The following is a 22,738-nucleotide window of genomic DNA, read 5'->3' as shown; positions in this document are numbered from 1 at the left end:
AAAAGAAATATCTTCCCATAAAAACTACACAGAAGCATTCAGCGAAACTTCCTTCTGATCTGTGCATTCATCTCACAGTGTTGAACCTTTGTTTTGACTGAGCAGTTTTGAAACACTCTTTTGGTATAATCTGCAAGTGGATATTTGGAGAGCTTTGGGGCCTATGGTGAAAAAGGAAATACCTCCACATAAAAACTACACAGAAGCATTCTGACAAACTTCCTTATTATGTGTGAATTCCTCACTCAGAGTTTAACCTTTCTTTTGATTGAGCAGTTTTGAAACACTCTTTTTGTAGAATCTGCAAGTGGACATTCGGAGCGCTTTGAGACCTAAGGGGAAAAAGGAAATATCTCCATATAAAAACTACACAGAAGCTTTCTGACAAACTTCCTTGTAATGTGTCCGTTCCTCAATCAGAGTTTAAACTTTCTTTTGATTCAGCAGTTTTGAAGCAATCTTTTTGTAGAATCTGCAAGTGGACATTTGGAGGACTTTGAGGCTTATGGTGAGAAAGGAAATATGTTTCCATAAAAACTACAAAGAAGCATTCTGTGAAACTTCTTTCTGATCTGTACATTCATCCCACAGAGTTGAACCTTTCTTTTGATTCAGCAGTTTTGAAACACTCTTTATGTAAAATCTGCAAGTGGACATTTGGAGCGCTTTGAGGCCTATAGTGAAATAGGAAATATCTCCAAATAAAAACTACACAGAAGCATGTTGACAAAATTCCTTGCTATGTGTGCATTCCTCATTCAGAATTTAAGCTTTCTTTTGATTGAGCAGTTCTGAAACACTCTTTTTGAAGAATCTGCAGGTGGATATTTGGAGTGTATTGAGGCCTAAAGTGAAAAAGTAAATATCTCCACATAACAACTGCACAGAAGCTTTCTGAAAAACTTATTAGGCAAGGACTTCATGTATAAAACGCCAAAAGCAATGGCAATGAAAGCCAAAATTGACAAATGGGATCTAATTAAACTAAAGAGCTTCTGCACAGAAAAAGAAACTACCATCAGAGTGAACAGGCAACCTACAGAATGGGAGAAAATTTTTGCAACCTACTCATCTGACAAAGGGATATTATCCAGAATCTACATTGAACTCCAACAAATTTACAAGAAAAAAGCAAACAACCCCATCAAAAAGTGGGCAAAGGACATGAACAGATGCTTCTCAAAAGAAGACATTTATGCAGCCAAAAAACACATGAAGAAATGCTCATCATCACTGGCCAGCAGAGAAATGCAAACCAAAACCACAATGAGATACCATCTCACACCAGTTAGAATGGCCATCATTAAAAAATCAGGAAACAACAGGTGCTGGAGAGGATGTGGAGAAATAGGAACACTTCTACACTGTTGGTGGGACTGTAAACTAGTTCAACCATTGTGGAAGTCAGTGTGGCGATTCCTCAGGGATCCAGAACTAGAAATACCATTTGACCCAGCCATCCCATTACTGGGTATATACCCAAAGGACTATAAATCATGCTGCTATAAAGACACATGCACACGTATGTTTATTGCGGCACTATTCACAATAGCAAAGACTTGGAACCAACCCAAATGTCCAACAATGATAGACTGGATTAAGAAAATGTGGCACATATACACCATGGAATACTATGCAGCCACAAAAAACGATGAGTTCATGTCCTTTGTAGGGACATGGATGAAACTGAAAAACATCATTCTCAGTAAACTATCACAAGGACAAAAAACCAAACACCGCATGTTCTCACTCATAGGTGGGAATTGAACAATGAGAACTCCTCGACACAGGAAGGGGAACATCACACTCCGGAGACTGTTGTGGGGTGGGGGGAGGGGGGAAGAACAGCATTAGGAGATATACCTAATGCTAAATGACGAGTTAATGGGTGCAGGAAATCAACATGGCACATGGATACATATGCAACAAACCTGCACATTGTGCACATGTACCCTAAAACCTAAAGTATAATAAAAAAAATTACTAGTTATGTGTGCATTCCTCACTCACAGTTTAACCTTTCTTTTGATTCAGAAGTTTTGAAACACTCTTTTTGTAGAACATGCCTTTGGATATTTTTGAGAGCTCTGCAGCCTGTAGTCAAAAGGAAATATCTTCAAATAAAAACTAGACAGAAGAATCCTGAGAAACTTCTTTGTGATCTGTGCATTCGTCTCACAGGGTTGAACCTTTCTATAGATTGAGCGGTTTTGAAACACTCTTTTGTGGGATCTGCAAGTGGACATTTGGAGTGCTTTGAGTCATACGGTGAGAAAGGAAATATCATCACATAAATACTACACAGAAGCATTCAGTGAAACTACTTTCTGTTCTGTGCATTCGTCTCACAGAGTTGAACCTTTCTTTTGATTGAGCAGTTTTGAAACAATTTTTTTGTAGCATCTTCAAGTGGACATTTGGAGTGCTTTGAGGACTATGGTGAAAAAGAAAATATCTCCACATAAAAACTAGACTGAAGCATTCTGACAAACTGCCTTTCTATGTGTGCATTCCTCACTCAGAGTTTAACCATTCTTTTGATTGAGCAGTTTTGAAACACTGTTTGTAGAATCTGCCTTTGCATATTTGGAGAGTTCTGAGGCCGATAGTGGAAAAGGAAATATCTTCAAATAAAAAATAGACAGAAGAATTCTCAGAAACTTCTTTGTGATCTGTGCATTCGGTTCACATAGTTGAACTTTTCTTTTGTTGGAGCATTTGTGAAACCCTCTTTTTGTAGAATCTGCAAGTGGACATTTTGAGCGTTTGAGACATGGTGAAAAAGGAATTATCTTCACATAAAAACTACAAAGAAGCATTCTGAGAAACTTATTTCTGATCCGTACATTCATCTTACAGAGATGAAACTTTCTTTTGATTGAGTATCTGCAAGTGGACATTTGGAGCGCTTTCTGGCCTATGGTGAAAAAGGTATTATCTCCACATAAAAACTACGCAGAAGGATTTTGACAAACTTTTTTGTTATGTGTGGATTCCTCACTCAGAATTTAACCTTTCTTTTGATTGAGCAGTTTTGAAACACTCTTTTTGTAAGATTTGCCAGTGGACATTTGGAGCACTTTGAGGCCTATGGTGAAAAAGGAAATATCTCCACGTAAAAACCACATAGAAGCATTTTGACAAACTTCCATGTTATGTGTGCATTCCTCACTCAGAGTTTAACCTTTCTTTAGATTGAGCAGTTTTGAAACACTGTTTTTGTAGGACCTGCAAGTGGACATTTGGAGCATTTTGAGGCCTATGGCGAAAAAGGAAATATCTTCACATAAAAACTACACAGAAACATTCTGTGAAACTTCTTTCTGATCTGGGCATTCTTCTCACAGAGTTGAACCTTTCTTTTGAGAAGTTTTGATACACTCTTTTTGTAGAATCTCCTAGTGGACATTTGGAGCACTTTGAGGCCTATGGTGAAAAAGGAAATATCTCCACAAATCTACACAAAGGATTGTGACAAACTTCCTTGTTATGTGTGCATTCCTGACTCAGGGTTGAACGTTTCTTTTGGTTGAGTCGTTTTGAAACACTCTTTTTTGTAGAATCTGCCTTTGGATATTTGGAGAGCTCTGCAGCCTATAGTGGAAAAGGAAATATCTTCAAATAAAAACTAGACAGAAGAATTCTGAGAAACTTATTTGTGATCTGTAAATTCGTCTCACAGAGTTGAACCTTTCTTTTGATTGAGCTTGTTTGAAACACTCTTTTTGTAGAATCCGCAAGTGGACATTTGGAGCGCTTTAAGGCCTATGGTGAAAAGGGAAATATCTTCAGATAAAAACTACATAGAAGAATTCTGTGAAACTTCTTTCTGATCTGTGCATTCATCTCACATATTTGAAACTTTCTTTTGATTGAGCAGTTTTGAAACACTCTTTTGTAAGATCTGCAAGTGGATATTTGTAGCTCTTTGAGGCTTTTGGTGAGAAAGGAAATATCGTCACATAAATACTACACAGAAGCATTCTGTGAAAGTTCTTTATCATCTGTGCATTCAGCTCACAGAGTTGAACCTTTGTTTTGATTCAGCAGTTTTGAAACACTCTTTTTGTAGAATCCGCAAGTGGACATTTGGAGCGCTTTGAGGCCTATGGTAGAAAAGGAAATATCTCCACATAAAAACTACACAGAAGCATTCTGGCAAACTTCCTTGCTATGTGTGCATTCCTCATTCAGAGTTTAACCTTTCTTTTGATTGAGAAGTTTTGAAACACTCTTTTTGTAGAATCTGCCATTGGATATTTTTGAGAGCTCTGCTGCCTATAGTCAAAAGGAAATATCTTCAAATAAAAACTAGACAGAAGAATTCTGAGAAAGTTCTTTGTGATCTGTGCATTCATCTCACAGAGTTGAACCTTCCTATAGATTGAGTAGTTTTGAAACAATCTTCTGTAGGATCTGCAAGTGGACATTTGGTGCGCTTTGAGGCTTATGGTGAGAAAGGAAATATCTTCACATAAAAACCCACAGAAGCCTTCTGCGAAAGTTCTTTCTGATCTGTGCATGCATCTCAGAGAGTTGAAACTTTCTATTGATTGAGCAGTTTTGAGACACTCTTTTTGTAGAAACTGCAAGTGGACATTTGCAGCACTTTGAGGCCTATGGTGAAAAATGAAATATCTCCACATGAAAACTAGACAGAAGCATTCTAACAAACTTCCTTGTTATCTGTGCATTCCTGACTCAGAGTTTAACATTTCTTTTGTTTGAGCAGTTTGGAAACACTCTTTGTAGAATCCAGAATTGCATATTTGGAGAGATCTGCAGCCTGTGGTAGAAAAAGAAATAACTTCAAATGAAAACTAGACAGAGGAATTCTGAGAAACTTCTTTGTGACCTGTGCATTCGTATCACGGAGTTCAAAGTTTCTTCTGATTGAACAGTTTTGAAACACACTTTTTGTAGAATCTATAAGTGGACATTCAGAGCGCTTTGAGTCCTTTGTTGAAAAAGGAAATATCTCCACATAAAAACTGTATAGAAGCATTCTGACAAACTTCTTTGTTATGTGTGCATTCCTCACTCAGAGATTAACCTTTCTTTTGATTGAGCAGTTTTGAAACACTCGTTTTGTAGAATCTGCCATTGGATATTTGGGGAGCTCTGCTGCCTATAGTGGAAAAGGAAATATCTTCAAATAAACATGAGAGAGAAGCATTCTGTGAAACTTCTTTCTGATCTGTGCATTCATCTCACAGAGTTGAACCTTTCTTTTGATTGAGCAGTTTTGAAACACACTTTTTGTAGAATCTACAAGTGGATATTTGTAGCGCTTTGAGGCCTATGGTGAAAAAGGAAATGTTTCCACATAAAAACTACACAGAAGCATTCTGGGAAACTTCTTTCTGATCTGTGCATTTATATCACAGAGTAGAACCTTTCTTTTGATTGTGCAGTTTTGAAATACTCTTTTTGTAGAATCTGCATGTGGACATTTGGAGTAATTTGAGGCCTATGGTGAGAAAGGAAATATCTCCACGTAAAACCTACACAGAGGCATTCTGACAAACTTCCTTGTTATTTGTGCATTCCTCACTCAGAATTCAAAGTTTCTTTTGATTAAGCAGTTTTGAAACACTCTTTTTGTAGAATCTGCAAGTGGACATTTGGAGCGCATTAGGGACTAAGGTGAATAAGGAAATATGATCACATGAAAACTACACAGAAGCATTCTAAGAAACTAATTTCTGATCTGTGCATTCATCTAACAGAGTTGAACCTTTCTTTTGATTGAGCAGTTTTGAAACAGTCTTTTTGTAGAATCTGCAAGTGGACATTTGGAGCGTTTTGAGGCCTATGGTGAAAAAGGTAATATCTTCACGTAAAAACTACATGGAAACATTCTGCGAAACTTCTTTCTGATCTGTGCATTCATTGCAGAGAGTTGAAACTTTCTTTTGATTGAGCAGTTTTGAAACACTCTTTTGTAGAATCTGCAAGTGGACCTTTGGAGCACTTTGAGGCCTATGGTGAAAAAGGAAATATCTCCACATAAAAACTACACAGAAGCATTCTGACAAACTTCCTTGTTATGTGTGCATTCCTCACTCAGAATTTGACCTTTATTTTAATTGAGCAGTTTTGAAGCACTCTTTTTGTAGAATCTGCCATTGGATATTTGGAGAGCTCTGTGTCCTATAGTGGAACAGGAAATATCTTCAATTAAAAACGAGACAGAAGAATTCTGAGAAACTTCTTTGTGATCTTTACACTCGTCTCACAGAGTTCAACGTTTCTTTTGATGGAGCAGTTTTGAAATGCACTTTTTGTAGAATCTGCAAGTTGACATTTGGAGAACATTGAGGCCTATGGTGAAAAAAGAAATATCTTCCCCTAAAAACTACACGGAAGCATTCTGTGAAACTTCTTTCTGATCTGTGCATTCAACTAACAGAGTTGAACCTTACTTTTGGTGGAGCAGTTTTGAAACACTCTTTCTGTATAAACCGCAAGTGGACATTTGGAGAACATTGAGGCCTATGTTGAAAAAGGAAATGTCTTCACATAAAAACTACACAGAAGCATTCTGGGAAACTTCTTTCTATCTGTGTATTCATCTCACATAGTTGAACTTTCTTTTGATTAAGCAGCTTTGAAACACTCTTTTTGTAGAATCTACCAATAGACATTTTGAGCACTTTGAGGCTTATGGTGAAAAAGGAAATATCTTCAAATAAAAACTAAACAGAAGCATTGTGACAAACTTCCTTGTTATGTGTGCATTCCTCACTCACAGTTTAACCTTTCTTTTGATTGAACAGTTTTGAAACACTCTTTTTGTAGGATCTACCATTGGATATTTGGAGAGCTCTGTGGCCTATAGTGGAAAAGGAAACATCTTCAAATAAAAACGAGACAGAAGAATTCTGAGAAACTTCTTTCTGATCTTTGCATTAGTCTCACAGAGTGGAACCTTTCTTTTCATTGAGCAGTTTTGAAACACTCTTTTTGTAGAATCTGCAAGTGGACATTTGGAGCGCTTTGAGACCTACGGTGAAAAATGAAATATCTTCACATAAAAACTGCACAGAAGCATTCTGCAAAACTTCTTTCTGATCTGTGCATTCATCTCACAGAGTTGAACCTTTCTTTTGATTGAGCAGGTTTGATACACTCTGTTTGTAAAATCTGCAACTAGACATTTGGAGCGCTTTGAGGCCTATGGTGAAAAAGGAAATATCTTCACATAAAAACCACACAGAAGCATTCTGCAAGACTTCTTTCACATCTGTGCATTCATCTCACAGAGTTGAACCTTTCTTTTGATTGAGCAGTTTTGAAACACTCTTTTTGTAGAATCTGCAAGTGGACATTTGGCGCGCTTTGAGGCCTAAGGTGAATAAGGAAATATGTTAACATGAAAACTACACAGAAGCATTCTGCGAAACTAATTTCTGATCTGTGCATTCATCTCACAGAGTTGAAACTTTGTTTTCATTGAGCAGTTTTGAAACACTCTTTTTGTAGATTATGCAAGTGGACATTTTGAGCACATTGAGGCCTATGGTGAAAAAGGAAATATCTTCACATAAAAACTACATAGAAGCATTCTGTGAAACTTCTTTCTCATCTGTGGATTCATCTCACAGAGTTGAACCTTTCTTTTGATTGAGCATTTTGCAAACACTCTTCTTGTAAATCTACAAATGGACATTTGGAGCACTTTGAGGCCTATGGTGAAAAAGGAAATATCTTCCCAAAGAAACTACACAGAAGCATTCTGCAAAACTTCTTTCTGATCTGTGCATTCATCTTACAGAGTTGAAAGTTTCTTTGGATTGAACAGTTTTGAAACACTCTTGTTGTAGAATCTGCAAGTGGGCATTTGGAGCACTTTCAGGCCTATGGTGAAAAAGGGAATATCTCCACATAAAAACCACACAGAAGCATTCTGACAAACTTCCTTGTTATGCGTGCATTTCTCACTCAGAGTTTAACCTTTCTTTTGATTGAGCAGTTTTGAAACACTCTTTATGTAGAATCTACCATTGGATATTTGGAGAGCTCTGCAGCCTGTAGTGCAAAAGAAAATATCTTCAAATAAAAACTAGACAGAAGAATTCTGAGAAACTTCTTTGTGATCTGGGCATTCGTATCACAGAGTTGAAACTTTCTTTTGATTGGGCAGTTTTGAAACACACATTTGGTAGAATCTGTAAGTGGACATCTGGAGCACTTTGAGGCATATGGTGAAAAAGGAAATATGTTCACATAAACACTATACAGAACCATTCTGAGAAACTTCTTTCTGATCTGTGCATTTATCTCACAGAGTTGAACCTTTCTTTTGATTGAGCATTTTTGAAACACTCTTTTTTTAGAATCTGCAAGTGGACATTTGGAGAGCTTTGAGGCCTAAAGTGAAAAAGGAAATATCTCCACATAAAAAACGACACAGAAGCATTCTGACAAACTTCTTTGTTATGTGAGCATTCCTCACTCAGAATTTAACCTTTCTTTTCATTGAGCAGTTTTGAAACACTCTCTTTGTGAAATCTGCCATTGGATATTTGGAGACCTCTGCGGTCTACAGTGGAAAAGGAAATATCTTCAAATATAAACCAGACAGAAGAATTCTGAGAAAATTGTTTGTGATCTGTGCATTCGTCTCACATATTTGAACCTTTTTTTGTTTGAGCCGTTTTGAAACACTATTTTTGTAGAATCTGCAAGTGGACATTTGGAGTGCTTTGAGGCCTATGGTGAAATAGGAAATATCTTCACACAAAAACTACACAGAAGCATTCTGACAAACTTCCTTGTTAGGTGTGGGTTCCTCAGAGTTGAACCTTTCTTTTGTTTGAGCAGTTTTGAAACACACTCTTTGTAGAATCTACCATTGGATATTTGGAGAGCTCTGCGGCCTATATTGGAAAAGGAAATACCTTCAAATAAAAACTAGACAGAAGAATTCTGAGAACCTTCTTTCTCATCTGTGCATTGGTCTCACAGAGTTGAAACTTTCTTCTGACTGAGCAGTTTTGAAACACTCTTTTGGTAGAATCTGCAAGTGGCCATTTGGAGTGCTTTGTGGCCTGTGGTGAAAAAGGAAATATCTTCACATAAAAACTACACAGAACCACTCTGTGAAACTTCTTTCTGATCTGTGTATTCATCTCACATGGTTGAACATTTCTTTTGATTGAGCAGTTTTGAGACACTCTTTATGTAGAATCTGCAAGTGGACATTTGGAGCGCTTGGAGGCCTATGGTGAAAAAGGAAATATCTTCACATAAAAAACAGACAGAAGCATTCTCAGAAACTTCTTTGTGATTTGTGCTTGCATCTCACAGAGTTGAACCTTTCTTTTCATTGAACAGTTTGGCAGCTGTCTTTTTCTAGTATTTGCAAATGGATATTTGGATTGCTTTGAGGCCAATGGTGAAGTAGGAAATATCTTCACATAAAAACTAGACAGAAGCATTCTGTGAAACTTCTTTGTCATGTGTGTATTCATCTCACAGAGTTGAACCTTTCTTTTGACTGAGCATATTGGGAACACTCTTTTTGTAGAATCTGCAAGTGGATATTTGGAGTGCTTTGAGGCCTATGGTGGAAAAGGAAATATCTTCACATAAACACTAGACAGAAGCATTCTGAGAAACTGCTTTGTGATGTGTGCATTCATCTCAAGGAGTTTAGCCTTTGTTTTGATTGAGTAGTTTGGAAGTAGTCTTTTTGTAGTACCTGCAAATGGATGTTTGGAGTGCTTTGAAGCCCACGGTGAAAAGGGAAATATATTCAGATAAAAACTGGACAGAAGCATTCTGAGAAACGTCCTTGTGATGTGTGCATTCATCTAACAGAGTTGAAACTTTCTTTTGATTGTGCATATTGTAAATACTCTTTTTCTAGAATCTGCAAGTGGATATTTGAGCACTTTGAGGCCTATTGTGGAAAAAGAAATATCTTCACATAAAAACTAGACAGAGGATTTGTCAAAGATCAGATAATTGTAGATAAGTGGCATCATTTCTGAGGGCTCTGTTCTGTTCCATTGATCTATGTCTCTGTTGTGGTACCAGTACCATGCTGTTTTGGTTACTGTAGCCTTGTAGTATAGTTTGAAGTCAGGTAGGGTGATGCCTCCAGCTTTGTTCTTTTGGCTTAGGATTGACTTGGTGATGCGGGCTCTCTTTTGGTTCCATATGAACTTTAAAGTATTTTTTTTCCAATTCTATGAAGAAAGTAATTGGTAGCTTGATGGGGATGGCATTGAATCTATAAATTACTTTGGGCAGCATGGCCATTTTCACGATATTGATTCTTCCAACCCATGAGCAGGGAATGTTCTTCCATTTGTTTGTATCCTCTTTTATTTCATTGAGCAGTGGTTTGTAGTTCTCCTTGAAGAGGTCCTTCACATCCCTTGTAAGTTGGATTCCTAGGTATTTCATTCTCTTTGAAGCAATTGTGAATGGGAGTTCACTCATGATTTGGCTCTCTGTTTGTCTGCGATTGGTGTACAAGAATGCTTGTGATTTTTGTACATTGATTTTGTATCCTGAGACTTTGCTGAAGTTGCTAAATAGCTTAAGGAGATTTTGGGCTGAGACAAGGGGGTTTTCTAGATAGACAATCATGTCATCTGCAAACAGGGACAATTTGACTTCCCCTTTTCCTAATTGAATACCCTTTATTTCTTTCTCCTGCCTGATTGCTCTGGCCAGAACTTCCAGCACTATGTTGAATAGGAGCGGTGAGAGAGGGCATCCCTGTCTTGTGCCAGTTATCAGAGGGAATGCTTCCAGTTTTTGCCCATTCAGTATGATGTTGGCTGTGGGTTTGTCGCAGACAGCTCTTATTATTTTGAGATACGTCCCATCAATACCTAATTTATTGAGAGTTTTTAGCATGAAGGGTTGTTGAATTTTGTCAAAGGCCTTTTCTGCATCTATTGAAATAATCATGTGGTTTTTGTCTTTGGTTCTGTTTATATGCTGGATTACATTTATTGATTTGTGTATGTTGAACCAGCTTTGCATCCCAGGGATGAAGCCAACTTGATTATGGTGGATAAGCTTTTTGATGTGCTGCTGGATTTGGTTTGCCAGTCTTTTGTTGTTGTTGTTTTGTTTTTTTTTTTTTTTTTTTTTTTGAGATGGAGTCTCGCTCTGTCGCCCAGGCTGGAGTGCAGTGGCGCAATCTCGGCTCACTGCAAGCTCTGCCTCCCGGGTTCACACCACTCTCCTGCCTCAGCCTCTCCGAGTAGCTAGGACTACAGGTGCCTGCCACCGCGCCCGGCTAATTTTTTTGTATTTTTAGTAGAGATGGGGTTTCACCATGGTCTCGATCTCCTGACCTCGTGATCCACCCACCTCGGCCTCCCAAAGTGCCGGGATTACAAGCGTGAGCCACCGCGCCCGGCGCCAGTCTTTTATTGAGGATTTTTGCATCAATGTTCATCAAGGATATTGGTCTGAAATTCTCTTTTTTGGTTATGTCTCTGCCAGGCTTTGGTATCAGGATGATGCTGGCTTCATAAAATGTGTTAGGGAGGATTCCCTCTTTTTCTATTGATTGGAATAGTTTCAGAAGGAATGGTACCAGTTCCTCCTTGTACCTCTGGTAGAATTCGGCTGTGAATCCATCAGGTCCTGGATTCTTTTTGGTTGGTAAGCTATTGATTATTGCCACAATTTCAGAACCTGTTATTGGTCTATTCAGAGATTCAGCTTCTTCCTGATTTAGTCTTGGGAGGGTGTATATGTCGAGGAATTTATCCATTTCTTCTATATTTTCTAGTTCATTTGCATAGAGGTGTTTGTAGTATTCTCTGATGGTAGATTGTATTTCTGTGGGATCGGTGGTGATATCCCCTTTGTCATTTTTTATTGCATCTATTTGATTCTTCTCTCTTTTGACAAACCTGATAAAAACAAGAAATGGGGAAAGGATTCCCTATTTAATAAATGGTGCTGGGAAAACTGGCTAGACATATGTAGAAAGCTGAAACTGGATCCCTTCCTTACACCTTATACAAAAATTAATTCAAGATGGATTAAAGACTTAAATGTTAGACCTAAAACCATTAAAATCCTACAAGAAAACCTAGGCAATACCATTCAGGACATAGGCATGGGCAAGGACTTCATGTCTAAAACACCAAAAGCAATGGCAACCAAAGCCAAAATTGACAAATGGGACTAATTAAACTAAAGAGCTTCTGCACAGCAAAAGAAACTACCATCAGAGTGAACAGGCAACCTACAGAATGGAAGAAAATTTTTGCAACCTACTCATCTGACAAAGGGATATTATCCAGAATCTACAATGAACTCCAACAAATTTACAAGAAAAAAACAAACAACCCCATCAAAAAGTTGGCAAAGGACATGAACAGACACTTCTCAAAAGAAGACATTTATGCAGCCAAAAAACACATGAAGAAATGCTCGTCATCACTGGCCATCAGAGAAATGCAAATCAAAACCACAGTGAGATACCATCTCACACCAGTTAGAATGGCCATCATTAAAAAATCAGGAAACAACAGGTGCTGGAGAGGATGTGGAGAAATAGGAACACTTCTACACTGTTGGTGGGACTGTAAACTAGTTCAACCATTGTGGAAGTCAGTGTGGCGATTCCTCAGGGATCCAGAACTAGAAATACCATTTGACCCAGCCATCCCATTACTGGGTATATACCCAAAGGATTATAAATCATGCTGCTATAAAGACACATGCACACGTATGTTTATTGCGGCACTATTCACAATAGCAAAGACTTGGAACCAACCCAAATGTTCAACAACGATAGACTGGATTAAGAAAATGTGGCACATATACGCCATGGAATACTATGCAGCCATAAAAAATGATGAGTTCATGTCCTTTGTAGGGACATGGATGAAACTGGAAAACATCATTCTCAGTAAACTATCGCAAGGACAAAAAACCAAACGCCGCATGTTCTCACTCATAGGTGGGAATTGAGCAATGAGAACTCATGGACACAGGAAGGGGAACATCACACTCCGAGGACTGTTGTGGGGTTGGGGGAGGGGGAGGGACAGCATTAGGAGAGATACCTAATGCTAAATGACGAGTTAATGGGTGCAGGAAATCAACATGGCACATGGATACATACGTAACAAACCTGCACATTGTGCACATGTACCCTAAAACCTAAAGTATAATAATAATAAAAAAAAAACTAGACAGAGGAATTCTGAGAAACTTTTTTGTGATGGGTGCATTCGTCTCACAGAGATGAACATTTCTTTTGATCGAGCCATTTGGAAATAGTCATTTTGTAGAATCTGCAGAGGGATATTTGTGAGCCCCTTTTGGCCTACGGGGAAATAGGAAATACCTTCGTACAAAAACTAGACGGAAAGTTTCTGAGTAAATGCTGTGTGATGTGTGCATTCATCTCCTAGAGGTAAACGTTTCTTTTCATTGGGCAGATTGGAAACTCTGTTCTTGTAGAATCTGCAGAGGAATATTTTTGAGTAATTTTAGGCCTTTGGTTAAAAAGGAAATATCTTCACATTAAAAATGGACTGAAGCTTTCTGAGAAACTTCTTTGTGATGTATGCATTCATCTTACTGAGTTGCAAATTTCTTTTGATTGGGCATTTTGGAAACAGTCTTTTTATAGAATCTGCTTAGGGATATTTTTGAGTGCTCTGAGGAGTATCTTGAAAAAGGAAATTTCTTCACATAAAAACTAGACAGAAGCTTTCTCAGAAACTTCTTTGTGATGTGTGCATTCATCTCACAGAATTGAAACTTTCTTTTGATTGAGCCATATGGAAAAATATTTTTGTAGAATCTGCAAAGGGATATTTGTCAGTCCTTTGAGGCCTATGTGAAAAAGGAAATATCTTCATGTAAAAACTAAACAGAAGTTTTCTGAGTAAATGCTGTGTGATGTATGCATACATCTCACAGAGTTAATAAATTTCTTTTAATTGAGCAGATTGGAAAATCTGTTTTTGTAGAATCTGCAAAGTTAAATTTTTGAGTATCTGGAGCCCTATAGTGAAAAAGGAAATATCTTCACAATAAAACTGAACTAAACCATTCTGAGAAACTGCTTTGTGATGTGTGCATTCATCTAACAGAGGTAAAGGTAACTTTTCATTGAGCAGATTGAAAACACTGTTCTTTTAGAATCTGCAAAGGGATATTTGTGAGACCTTTGGGTCCTATGTCAAGAAGGGAAATATCTTCACATAAAACCTAGACAGAAGCTCTTTGGCAATCATCTTTATGATGTGTGCATTCATCTCACAGAGTTGAAACTATCTTTTTATTGAGCATTTTGGAAACAGTCGTTTTGTAGAATCTGCAAAAGGATATTTATGAGCAGTTTGAGGCCTACGGTGAAAAAGGAAATATCTTCACATAAAAACTAGAAGCATGCTTTCTGAGAAACTTCTTTTTGTTGTGTGTATTCATCTCACAAACTTGAACCTTTCTTTTGATTGAGAAGTTTGGAAACAGTGTTTTTGTAGAATCCACAAAGGGGTATTTGTGGGCGCTTTGACGTCTCTGGTGAAAAAGGAATTATCTTCACATAAAAACTAGTCAGAAGCTTTCTGAGAAACTTATTTGTCATGTGGGTATTCATGTCACTGAGTTAAACTCTTCTTTTGATTGAGCAGTTTGGCAACGGTCTTTTGGTAGAATCTGCAAAGGGATATTTGTGAGCCCTTTGAGGCCTATGGCAAAAAAGTAAATATCTTCACAAAAAACTAGACAGAAGGTTTCTGAGAAACTGCTTTGTGATGCAACCATTCACCTCACAGAGGTAAACGTTCGTTTTCATTGAGCACATTAAAAATTCTGTTTTTGCAGAATCTGCAAAGGGATATTTCTGAGCACATTCAGCCCTACAGTGAAAAAGAAATATCTTCACATTAAAACTAGACTGAAGCTTTCTGACAAAGTTTTTTTGTGATGTTTGCATTCATCTAAAAGAGTTGAAAATTTCTTTTAAATCCACGGTATGGAAACAGTCTTTTTGCAGAATCTGCAAAGGGATATTTGTTAGTGCTTTGAGGCCTACAGTGAAAAAGGAAAAAAGTAGACTGAAGCTTTCTGAGAAACCTCTTTGTGATGTGTGCATTCATCTCACAGATTTGAACTTTTATTTTCATTGAGCAGTGCAGAAACATTCTTTTTGTTGATTCTGCAAAGAGATATTTGTGAGTCCTTTGAGGCCTGTGGTGGAAAAGGAAATATCTTCACATGAAAACTAGACAGAAGCTTTCAGAGAAACTTCTTTCTGTTGTGTGCATTCATTTCACAGATTTGAACCTTTCTTTTGATTGAGTAGTTTGGAAACAGTGTTTCTGTAGAATCCACAAACGGATATTTGTGAGTGTTTTGAGGTCTATGGTGAAAAAGGAATTATCTTCACATAAAAACTAGACAGAAGCTTTCTGAGAAACATCTTTGTGGTATGTTCATTCATCTCACAGAGTTGAACCTTTGTTTTTACTGACCAGTTTGGAAACTGTCTTTTTGGATATTCTGAAAAGGGATATTTGTGAGCGGTTTGAGGCATATGGTGTAAAAGGAAATATACTCACATGAAAACAAGACAGAAGCCTTCTGAGAAACTTCTACGTGACATGTGCATTGATCTCAGAGACTTGAACAGTTCTTCTGATTGAGCAGTATGGAAACAGTCTTTTTGTAGAATCTGCAAAGGGATATTTATGAGCGGTTTTAGGCCTTGGGTGAAAAAGGAAATATCTTCACATAAAAACTACACAGAAGCTTTCTGAGAAACTTCTTTGCAATGTGTACATTCATCTCACACAATCTAACCTTTCCATTGATTTAGCAGGATGGAAACAGTCTTTTAGTAGAATCTGCAAAGGGATATTTGTGAGCCCTTTGAGGCCTATGGCAAAAAAGGAAATATCTTCACATACAAACTAGACAGAAGGTTTCTGAGAAATGGCTTTGTGATGCATGCATTCATCTCACAGAGGTAAACATTTGTTTACATTGAGCAGATTGGAAACTCTGTTCTTGTAGAATCTGCAAAGGGATATTTGTGAATGCTTTCAGGCCTATGATGAAAAGGGAAATATCTTCACATTGAAATTGGACTGAAGCTTTCTGAGCAACTTCTTTGTGATGGGTGCACTCCTCTCACAGAGTTGAAAATTTCTTTTGACTGGGCAGTTTGAAACAATCTTTCTGTAGAATCTGCAAAGTGATATTTGTGACTGCTTTGAGGCCTATGGTGAAAAAGGAAATAGCTTCACTGAAAAGGAGACAGAAGCTTTCTGAGAAACTTCTTTGTGATGTGTGTATTCATCTCACAGAATTGAAACCATCCTTTGATTGAGCAGTTTGGAAATGGTCTTTTTCTAGAATCTGCAAAGGGATATTTGTGAATCCTTTGAGGCCTATGTGAAAAAGGAAATATCTTCATATAAAAATTAGACAGAAGGCTTCTAAGAAACTGATTTGTGATCTGTGCATTCATCTCACAGAGGTAAACATTTCTTTTCATTGAGCAGATTGGAAATTGTTCTTGTAGAATCTGCAAAGGGATATTTTGGAACATTTTGAGGCCCATGGTGAAGAAGGAAATATCTTCACATAAAAAGTAGACAGAAGTTTCTAAGAAACTTCTTTGTGATGTGTGCATTCATCTTACAGACTTTAACCTTTCTTTTGATTGAGCAGTTTGTAAAAAGTCTTTTTGTAGAATCTGCAAAGGATATTTTTGAGTGGTTTGAAGGCTAAGGTGAAAAAGGAAATATCTACATGTAAAAACTAGACAGAAGCTTTCTGAGAAACTTCTTTGTGATGTGTGCATTCATCTCACAGAGTTGTACCTTTCTTTCAATTGAGCAGTTTGTAAAGAGTCTTTTAGTAGAATCTGCAAAGGGATACTTGTGAGCACTTTGAGGCTTATGGTGAAAAGAAGTATCTTCACAAAAAACTAGACAGAAGAATTCTGATAAACTTCTTTGTGATGTGTGCATTCATCTCACAGAGATGAAACTTACTTTTGATTGAGCAGTTTGGAAGCAGTCTTTCTGTAGTATCTGCAAAGGGATATTTTTGAACACACTGAAGCCTATGTCAAAAAGGAAATAACTTCACATAAAAACTAGATAAAAGGCTTCTGAGGAACTGCTTTGTGATTCATGCATTCATCTCACAGGGGTAAATATTTCTTTTCATTGAGCAGATTGGAAACTCTGTTCTTGTAGAAGCTGCAAAGGGATATTTGTGAGCACTTTCAGGCCCATGGTGAAGAAGGATAATTCTTCACATAAAAACTAAACAGAAGCTTTCAGAGAAACTTCTTTGTGATGTGTGGATTCATGTCACTGAGTTGAACCCTTCTTTTGATTGAGCAGTTTGGAAACAGTCTTTTAGTAGAATCTGCAAAGGGATATTTGTGAGTGGTTTGATGCTACGGTGAGAAAGGAAATACATTCACATAAAACTAGACAGAAGCTTTCTGTGAAACTTCTTTGTGATGTGTGCATTCATCTAACAGAGTTGAACATTTTTTTTGATTGAGCTGTTGGAAAACTGCCTTTTGTAGAATCTGCCAAGGGATATTGGTGAGTGGTCTGAGGCCTATGTTGAAAAAGGAAATATCTTCACATAAAAAACAGATGGAAGCTTTCTGGAAACTTCTTTGTGATGTGTGCATTGACCTCACAGAGTTGAACCATTGTTTTTATTGAGCAGTTTGGAAACAGTCTTTTTGTAGAATTTGCAAAGGATATTTGTGAGCCCATTTAGGCCTATGTTGAAAAAGGAAGTATCTTCACATGAAAACTAAACAGAAACTTTCTGAGAAACTTCTTTGTGATGTCTGCATTCATCTCACAGATTTCAACCTTTCTTTTGATTGAGCAGTTTGGAAACAGTCTTTTTGTAGAACCTGCAAAGGGACATTTGTGTGTGCTTTGAGGCTTATGGTGTAAAAGTAAATATCTTCACATAGAAACTAGATAGACAGTTTCTGAGAAACTGCTTTGTGATGTGTGCATTCATCTAACAGAGGTAAACGTTTGTTTTCATTGAGAAGATTGGAAACGCTCTTCTTTTAGAATCTGTAAATGAAGATTTGTGAGCACTTTGAGGCCTATGGTGAAAAAGGAAGAGAAGAGATTTCCTTTTTCACCATAGATCTCCAAGCACCCCCCAATATCCCTTTGCAGATTCTACAAAAAGAATGTTTTTGAACTGCTCAATCTAAAGAATGGTTCACCACTGTGAGAAGAATTCACACATCACAAAGCACTTTCTCAGAAATCTTCTGTCCAATTTTCTTGTGAAGATATTTCCTTTTTCGCCATACGACTAAAGGTGCTCCCAAATACACCTTTGCAGAATCTACAAAAAGACTGTCTCCAAACTTCTCTAACAAAAGAATGGTTCAACTCTGTGAGATGAATGCACACATGACAGAGAAGTTTCCCCAAATGCTTCTGTCTAGTTTTTATGCGAAGATATTTCCCTTTGCACCATAGACCTCAAATCGCTCACAAATATCCCTTTGTAGATTCCACAAGAACAGAGTTTCCATACTGCTCAATGAAAAAAAAAAAAACGTTTAACTCTGTGAGATGAATGCACACATCACAAAGCAGTTTCTCAGAAACCTTCTTTCTAGTTTTCATGTGAAGATATTTCCTTTTTCACCATAGGCCTCAAAACGCTGAAAAATATCCCTTTGCAGATTTACAAAAAGAATCTTTCCCAACTGCTCAAGAAAAGAATGGTTCAACTCTGTGAGATGAATGTACACATCACAAAGAAGTTTCTCAGAAAGCTTCTGTCTACTTTTTATGTGAAGATATTTCCTCTTTAAGCATAGGCCTCAAAGCGCTCAAATATCGCTTTGCAGATTCTACAAATGACTGTTTCAAAAGTGCTCAATCAAGCGAATGGTTCATCTCTGTGAGATTAATGCACACACCACAAAGTTGTTTCTCAGAAAGCTTCTGTCTAGTTTTTATGTGACAATATTTCCTTTCTCACCATAGGCCTCAAAGGGCTCACAAATATCCCTTTGCAAAGTCTACTAAAAGACTATTTCCATCTTGCTGAATCAATAGAAAGGTTAGATTGTGTGAGATGAATGCACAAATCACAAAGAAGTTTCTCAGAAAACTTCTGTCTACTTTTTATGTGAAGATATTTCCTTTTTCACCATAGGCCTCAAAGAGCTTACAAATGTCCCTTTGCTGATTCTACAAGAACAGAGTTTTCAAACTGCTCAATGGAAAGGAATGTTTTCCTCTGTGAGATGAATGCACACATCACAACGCAGTATCTCAGAAAACTTCTTCCTAGTTTTTTATGTGAGATATTTGCTTTTTCACCGTAAGCCTCGAAGAGCTCACCAATATCCCCTTGCAGATTCTACGAGAACAATTTCCAAACCGTTCAATGAAGAGAAATGTTTACCTCTGTGAAATGAATGCACACATCACAAAGAAGTTTCTCAGAAACTTCGGTCCAGTTTTTATGTGAAGATATTTCCTTTTCCTTTTCTTTTTTTAAAATTTTATTATTATTATATTTTAACTTTCAGGGTACATGCGGACAACATTCAGGTTTGTTGCATATGTATACACATGCCATGTTGGTGTGCTTCACCCCTTATCACATCGTTTAGCTTTAGGTATATATCCTAATGCTATCACTCCCCCCTCCTTCCACCCCTCAACAGTCTCCTTTGTGTGATGTTCCCCTTCCTATGTCCATGTGTTCTCATTGTTCAATTCCCACCTATGAGTGAGAACATGCGGTGTTGGTGTTTTTTCCTTGTGACAGTTTGCTGAGAATGTTTTCCAGCTTCATTCATGTCCCTACAGCGTACATGTACTCTTCATTTTTTATGGCTGCATAGTTTTCCATGGTGTATATGTGCACATTTCTTAATCCAGTCTCTCATTGTTGGGCATTTGTGTTGGTTCCAAGTCTGTGCTATTGTGAATAGTGCAGCAATAAACATATGTGTGCATGTGTCTTTATAGCAGCATGATTTATAATCCTTTGTGTATATACCCAGTAATGGGGTGGCTGGGTTTAATGGTATTTCTAATTCTAGATCCCTGAGGAATCGCCACACTGACTTCCACAATGGTTGAGCTAGTTTACAGTCCCACCAACAGTGTAGAAGTGTTCCTATTTCTCCACATCCTCTCCAGCACCTGTTGTTTCCTGATTTTTTAATGATGGCCATTCTAACTGGTGTGAGATGGTATCTCATTGTGGTTTTGATTTGCATTTCTCTGATGGCCAGTGATGTTGAGCATTTTTTCATGTGTTTTTTGGCTGCATAAATGTCTTCTTTTGAGAAGTGTCTGTTCGTGTCCTTCGCCCACTGGTTGATGGGGTTGTTTTTTTCTTGTAAGTTTGTTTGAGTTCATTGTAGATTCTGGATATTAGTCCTTTGTCAGATGGGTAGGTTGACAAAATTTTCTCCCATTTTGTAGGTTGCCTGTTCACTCTGAGGGTAGTTTCTTTGGCTGTGCAGAAGCTCCTTAGTTTAATTATATCCCATTTTTTAATTTTGGCTTTTGTTGCCATTGCTTTTGGTGTTTTAGACATGAAGTCCTTGCCCACGCCTATGTCCTGAATGGTATTTCCTAGGTTTTCTTCTAGGGTTTTTATGGTTTTAGGTCTAACATGTAAGTCTTTAATCCATTTTGAATTAATTATTGTGTAAGGTGTAAGGAAGGGATCCAGTTTCAGCTTTCTACATATGGCTAGCCAGTTTTCCCAGCAACATTTATTACATAGGGTATCTTTTCCCATTGCTGGTTTTTGTCAGGTTTGTCAAAGATCAGATAGTTGTAGACATGTGGCATTATTTCTGAGGCCTCTGTTGTGTTCCATTAGTCTGCATCTCTGTTTTCATACCAGTACGATGCTGTTTTGGTTACTGTAGCCTTGTAGTGTAGTTTGAAGTCAGGTAGAGTGATGCCTCCAGCTTTGTTCTTTTGGCTTAGGATTACTTGGAAATGTGGGCTCTTTTTTGGTTCCATATGAACTTTAAAGTAGTTTTTTCCAATTCTGTGAAGAAAGTCATTGGTAGCTTGATGGGGATGGCATTGAATCTATAAATTACCTTTGGCAGTATGGCCATTTCCACGATATTCATTCTTCCTACCCATGAGCATGGAATGTTCTTCCATTTCTTGGTATCCTCTTTTATTTCATTGAGCAGTGGTTGTAGTTCTCCTTGAAGAGGTCCTTCACGTCCCTTCTAAGTTGGATTCCTAGGTATTTTATTCTCTTTGAAGCAATTGTGAATGGGAGTTCACTCATGATTTGGCTCTCTGTTTGTCTGTTATTAGTGTATAAGAATGCTTGTGATTTTTGCACATTGAGTTTGTACCCTGAGACTTTGCTGAGGTTGCTTATCAGCTTAAGGAGATTTTGGGCTGAGATGATGGTCTTTTCTAGATATACAATCATGTCACCTGCAAACAAGGCCAATTTGGCTTCCTCTTTTCCTAATTGGATACCCTTTATTTCCTTCTCCTGCCTGATTGTGCTGGCCAGAACTTCCAACACTGTGTTGAATAGGAGCGGTGAGGAAGGTTATTCCTATCTTGTGCTAGATTTCAAAGGGAATGCTTCCAGTTTTTGTCCATTCAGTATAATATTGGCTGTGGGTTTTATCACAGATAGCTCTTATTATTTTGAGATACGTCCCATCAATACCTAATTTAATGAGAGTTTTTCACATGAAGAGTTGTTGAATTTTGTCAAAGGCCTTTCCTGCATCTATTGAGATAGTCATGTGGTTTTGGTCTTTGGTTCTGTTTATATGCTGGATTATGATTATTGATTTGCATATGTTGAACAAGACTTGCATCCCACGGATGAAGCCCACTTGATCATGGTGGATAAGCTTTTTGATGTGCTGCTGGATTCGGTTTGCCAGTATTTTATTGAGGATTTTTGCATTGATGTTCATCAAGGATATTGGTCTAGAATTCTCTTTTTTGTTGTGTCTCTTCCAGGCTTTGGTATCAGGATGATGCTGGCCTCATAAAACGAGTTAGGGAGGATTCCTTCTGTTTCTATTGATTGGAATAGTTTCAGAAGGAATGGTACCAGCTCCTCCTTGTACCTCTGGTAGAATTCGGCTGTGAATCCATCTGGTCCTGGACATTTTTCTGTCGACAGGCTATTAATTATTGCCTCAATTTCAGAGCCTGTTATTGGTGTATTCAGAGATTCAATTTCTTCCTGGTTTAGTCTTGGGAGGATGTATGTGTCAAGGAACCTATCCATTTTTTGTAGAATTTCTAGTTTATTTGCGTAGAGGTGTTTATACTATTCTCTGATGGTAGACTGTATTTCTGTGGGATCGGTGGTGATATCCCCTTTATCACTTTTTATTGCATCTATTTGATTCTTCTCTCTTTTCTTCTTTGTTAGTGTTGCTAGTGGTCTATCAATTTTGTTGATCTTTTCAAAAACCAGCTCCTGGATTCATTGATTTTTTGAAGGGTTTTTTGTTTCTCTATTTCCTTCAGTTCTGCTCTGATCTTAGGTATTTCTTGCTTTCTGCTAGCTTTTGAATGTTTGCTCTTGCTTTTCTAGTTCTTTTAATTGTGATGTTAGGGTGTCAATTTTAGATCTTTCCTGCTTTCTCTTGTGGGCATTTAGTGCTATAAATTTCCCCCTTCACACTGCTTTGAATGTGTACCAGAGATTCTGGTACATTATGTCTTTGTTCTTGTTGGTCTCAAAGAAC

The sequence above is a fragment of the Nomascus leucogenys genome, chromosome X (assembly GCF_006542625.1).
Source record: "Nomascus leucogenys isolate Asia chromosome X, Asia_NLE_v1, whole genome shotgun sequence".
Taxonomy (NCBI): Eukaryota; Metazoa; Chordata; class Mammalia; order Primates; family Hylobatidae; genus Nomascus; species Nomascus leucogenys.
Note: the sequence above shows the minus strand (reverse complement) of the source record.